At 43.8% G+C, this 5576-nt stretch overlaps 1 pseudogene; it reads left to right on the forward strand.

Annotated features, from left to right (window-relative positions):
* On the forward strand, positions 1-142 carry LOC138424026 (small nucleolar RNA SNORA42/SNORA80 family; annotated as a pseudogene).
* The last annotated feature ends 5434 nt before the right edge of the window (positions 143-5576 follow it).

Consider the following 5576-nt stretch of genomic DNA (forward strand, 5'->3'; position numbering starts at 1 on the left):
TTATGGGTTTTTATCACAGAGAAAGACCTAAAATGCGTCCCCCTGGGCCTCTCATAGTGTCCCATGCCAGAGCAAACCCGGCCCCGAACCATTGCCTGGCCTCTGCCAGTAGGCTGCAGGCACTGAAGTGGGTTGCACAGTGGAAAAAAAAAAAAGAAAAAAAAAAAAAAAAAAAGAAAGACCTAAAATGCTTGATTCTCACATCAGTGGCACACCAGTCTAAACTTCTCATGATCTGGATTAGTTCAACCAAGCTTGTCTCTCACAGAGCTCTTAGTTTACTTCAGCATTTTTTATATCTTTTTTAAATTTAAGGGCAGGGAAAACTTGAGGGAAAAAAGACTTGACTAACAGAGTCTTTGTTAAGACCCTTTGGGTTGCAAGCGATAGAAATCCAGTTTTGACTCATTGAAGTCAAAAGCAGGATCTGTCATTAAGAAAATAAAAAGTGGCCCAGAATTCAAGGACAGAAAGTACCAGAGCTTCAGAACAGTGAGAAGCAGGGATCTGAACGTGGTCAGGATGTTCCTTCCATCGCTTATCTCTGCTTCGTTCAACAGCTTGGCTTCATTATTGACTCACCATGGAAGGGCTTTCTCTGTGGGTAGAAAAAAACATGGCTGCCAAGTTAGACCACTCATGTATAAAAGAAACAGAGTTTCAGACTGCTGATCCCAAGTGTAACATCCCTGGAGTGGGATGATTTGGCCCGTTTAGTTTAGCTCAGTTCAGTCGCTCAGTTATGTCCAACTCTTTGCTACCCCATGGACTGTAGCATGCCAGGCTTCCCTGTCCATCACCAACTCCTGGAGCTTGCTCAAACTCATGTCCATCGAGGCGGTGATGCCATCCAACCATCTCATCCTCTGTCGTCCCCTTCTCCTCCTGCCCCCAATCTATCCCAGCATCAGGGTCTTTTCCAAAGTGCCAGTTCTTCGATCAGGTGGCCAAAGTATGGGAGTTTCAGCTTCCGCATCAGTCCTGTCAATGAATATTCAGGACTGATTTCCTTTAGGATTGTCTGATTGGATCTTCTTGCTGTCCTAGGGACTCTCAAGAGTCTTCTCCAGCACCACAGTCCAAAAGCATCAATTCTTCAGAACTCAGCTTTCTTTATGGTCCAACTCTCACATCCATACATGACTGCTGGAAAAACCATAGTCTTGACTAGACGGACCTTTGTCAGCAAAGTAACATCTCTGATTTTTAACATGCTGTCTAGGTTGGTCATAGCTTTTCTTCCAAGGAGTAAGTGTCTTTTAATTTCATGGCTGTAGTCACCATCTGCAGTGATTTTGGAGCCCCCCAAAATAAAGTCTGTCACTATTTCCATTGTTTCCCCATCTGTTTGCCATGAAGTGATGGGTCCAGATGCCATGATCTTAGTTTTCTGAATGTTGAGTTTTAAGCCCACTTTTTCACTCTCCTCTTTCAGTTTCATCAAGAGGTTCTTTGGTTCCTCTTCACTTTCTTCCATAAGGGTGGTGTTGTCTGTATATCTGAGGTTATTTAATATTTTTCCTGGCAATCTTGATTCTAGTTTGTATTTCATCCAGCCAAGCATCGCACAAGATGTATTCTACATGTAAGTTAAATAAGCAGGGTGACAATATACAGCCTTGACATACTCCTTTCCCAATTAGGAACCAGTTCATTGTTCTATGTCCAGTTCTAACTGTTGCTTCTTGACCTGCATACAGATTTCTCAGTAGGCAGGTCAGGTGGTCTGGTATTCCCATCTCTTGAAGAATTTTCCACAGTTTGTTGTGATCCATATAATCAAACGCTTCAGTCTAGTCAATGAAGCAGAAGTAAATGTTTTTCTGGAATTCTCTTGCTTTTTCTATAATCCAGTGGATGTTGGCAATTTGATCTTTGGTTACTCTGCCTTTTCTCAATCCAACTTGAACATATGGAAGTTCTTGGTTCATGTACCATTGAAGACTAGCTTGGAGGATTTTGAGTATGACCTTGCTAGCATGTGAAATGAGTGAATTCTGCAGTAGTTTGAACATTGTTTGGCATTACCCTTCTTTGGGATTGGAATGAAAACCGACCTTTTCCAGTGCTTTGGCCACTGCTGAGTTTTCCAGATTTGCTGGTATATTGAGTGCAGCACTTTCAAAGCATCCTCTTTTAGGATTTGAAATAGCTCAACTGGAATTCCATCTCCTCTAGTAGCTTTGTTCATAGTGATGCTTCCTAAGGTCCACTTGACTTTGCACTCCAGGATGTCTGGCTCTAGGTGAGTGATCACACCATCATGGTTATCCAGGTCATTAAGATCTTTTTTGTGTAGTTCTTCTGTGTATTCTTGTCCCCTCTTCTTAATATCTTCTGCTTCTATTAGGTCCATACTGTTTCTATCCTATATTGTGCTTATCTTTGCATGAAATATTTCCTTGGTATCTTTAATATTCTTGATGGGATCTCTAGTCTTTCCCATTCTATTTTTTCCTTCTATTTCTTTGCATTGTTCACTTAGGAAGGCTTTCTTATTTCTTCTTGCTATTCTCTGCATTCAGATGGGTATATCTTTCCTTTTCTTTTTTGTATTTTGGTTCTCTTCTTTACCCAGCTATTTGTAAGGCCTCCTCTGACAACTATTTTGCCTTTTTGCATTTCTTTTTCTTGTGGATGGTTTTGATCACCACCTCTTGTACAATATTATGAATCATCTTCCATGGTTCTTTTGGGACTCTATCAGATCTAATCCCTTGAATCTATTTGTCACTTCCATTGTATAATCATGAGGGATTTTATTTATGTCATACCTGAATGGTCTAGTGGTTTTCCCTACTTTCTTCAATTTAAGTCTGAATTTTTCAATAAGGAATTCATGATCCTAGCCACAATCAGCCCCTGGTCTTGTTTTTGCTGATTGTATAGAGCTTCTCCATCTTCTGCTGCAAAGAATATAATCAATCTGATTTCAATATTGATCATCTGGTGATGTCCATGTGTAGTTGTCTCTTGTGTTGTTAGAAGAGGGTGTTTTGCTATGACGAGTACGTTCTCTCGGCAAAACTCTGTTAGCCTTTGCCCTGCTTCACTTTGTACTCCAAGGCCAAATTGCTGGTTACTCCCACTATCTCTTGACTTCCTTCTTTTGCATTCCAATCCCTTATGATGAAAAGGATATCTTTTTTGAGAGGTGTTAGTTCTAGAAGATCTTGTATGTCTTTACAGAACGGTTCAACTTCAGCTTCTTCAGCATTACTGGTTGGGGCGTATACTTGGATTACTGTGATACTGAATGGTTTGCCTTGGAAATAAACAGAGATCATTCTGTTGTTTTGAGATTGCACCCAAGTACTGCAGTTTGGACTCTTTTGATGACTATGATGGCAACTCCATTTCTTCTGTGGGATTCTTGCCCACAGTACTATTCATAATGGTCATCTAAATTAAATTCTTCCTTTTAAATTCCCATCCATTTTAGTTCACTGATTCTTAAAATGTCGATGTTCACTCTTACCATCTCCTGTTTGACCACTTCCAATTTACCTTGATTCATGGACCTAGCATTCCACGTTCCTATGCAGTATTGTTCTACCTAGCACTGGACTCTAATTTCACCACCAGACACAGCCACAACTGGGTGTTGTTTCTTCTTTGGCTTAGCCTTTTCATTCCTTCAGAGATATTTATCTGCTCTTCTCCAGTAGCATATTGGGTACCTACTGACCTGGGGAGTTCGACTTTCAGTGTCATATCTTTTCCCTTTTTATACTGTTCCTGGGGTTCTCAAGGCAAGAATGCTGAAGTGGCAAAGTGAGATTTGTCATTCCCTTCTCCAATGGACCACGTTTTGTCAGAACTCTCCAACATGACCCATTAGACTTAGGTGGCCCTACAGGGTATGGCTCATAGTTTCGTTGAGTTAGACAAGTCTGTGATCCATGAGATCAGTATGGTTAATCTTCTGGGATTGTGGTTTTCATTCTGTCTCCCCTCTGATGGGTGAGGATGAGGCTTGTGGAAGCTTCCTGGTGGGAGGGGCTGGCTGTGGGTAAAACTGGGTCTTGCTCTGGTGAACAAGACCATGCTCAGTAAATCTTTAATCCAATTTTCTGCTGATGGGTGGGGCTGTGTTCCCTTCCTGTAGTTTGAAAGTGAAAGTGAAGTCAGAGTCTTTGTGACCCATGCATGGACTGTAGCCTACCAGGCTTCTCCATCCCAGGCAAGAGTACTGGAATGGGTTGCCATTTCCTTCTCCAGGAGATCTTCCCGACCCAGGGATGGAGCACGGGTCTCCCGCATTGTAGGCAGCCGCTTTACTGTCTGAGCCACCAGGGAAGTCCTGAGGCCAAACTATGGTAGGGGTAATGATCCTCTTCCAAAAGGACTTATACCAGCATGCTGCAGCTCCTAGGACAGTTGTAGCCAGTGCCCCTGGCCCCACGGCAGGTCACCGTCAACCTGTGCCTCTGCTGGAGATTGCAGGGCACTCACAGGCAAGTCTGGCTCAGTCTTTTATGGGGTCACTGTTCCTTTCTCCTGGGTCCTGACGCTCACAAGCTTTTGTTTGTGCCTTTCAAGAGTCTCGTTTCCCCAGTCCTGTGGAAGTTCTGTAATCAAATCATACTAGCTTTCAAAGTCAAATTCCCTGGGGGTTTGCGGTCTCTTTGCTGGATCCCCAGGTTGGGAAATCTGTTGTTCGCCCTAGAACTTTCACAACAGTGTGAGAACTTCTTTGGTATAATTGTTCTCCAGTTTGTGAGTTGCCTGCTCAGCAGTTTTATTGTGGGGCTTCCTGGGTGGTGCTAGTGGTAAAGAACCTGCCTGGCAATGCTCAGCTCAGTTCAGTCACTCAGTCGTGTCTGACTCTTTGTGACCTCATGGACTGCAGTACGCCAGGCCTCCCTGTCCAACACCAGCTCCTGGAGTTTACTCAAACTTATGTCCATTTAATCAAACTCCTGCCTGCCAATGCAGGAGACATTAAGTGACACATGTTCAACCTCTGCATCAGGAAGATCCCCTGGAGAAGGGAATGGCAACCCACTCCAGTATTCTTGCCTGGAGAATCCCATGGATAGAGGAGCCTGTCTGGCTGCAGTCCATGGAATCACAAAGAGAAGGACACGACTGAAGTGACTTAGCAGGCACGCACATGGTGGGGCTAATTACGACCTCCTCCAAGAGGACTTATGCCAAATGCTGTGCCTCCCTGTTCTGCTGTTGCCAGAGCCTCTGTGCCCATGGCAGGCCACTACTGACTCATTCTTCCACAGGAGACATTCAAACACTCAAAGGCATGTTTGGCTCAGTCTCTTGTGGAGGAATCATTGGTCCTTTCCCTGGGTTTGGTTTGTGCACGAGGTTTTGTTTGCACCTTCGAGTTTCTCTGACGGGTATGAGGTTTGATTTTAACCACGATTGTGCCCCTCCTACCATCCTGTTGCCGCTTCTCCTTTGCCCTCGGAGGTGGGGTATCTTTTTTTGGTGGGATCCAGCAGCCTCCTGTTGATGGTTATTCAGCAGCTAGTTACGACTTTCGTGTTCTCGCTCAGGAGATGAGCACATGTCCTTCTACTGTGCCATCTTGAGAATGGCCAGTACAGCCAAATAAA

Source organism: Ovis canadensis, chromosome 18 (assembly GCF_042477335.2).
Source record: "Ovis canadensis isolate MfBH-ARS-UI-01 breed Bighorn chromosome 18, ARS-UI_OviCan_v2, whole genome shotgun sequence".
In the NCBI taxonomy this organism is placed as follows: Eukaryota; Metazoa; Chordata; class Mammalia; order Artiodactyla; family Bovidae; genus Ovis; species Ovis canadensis.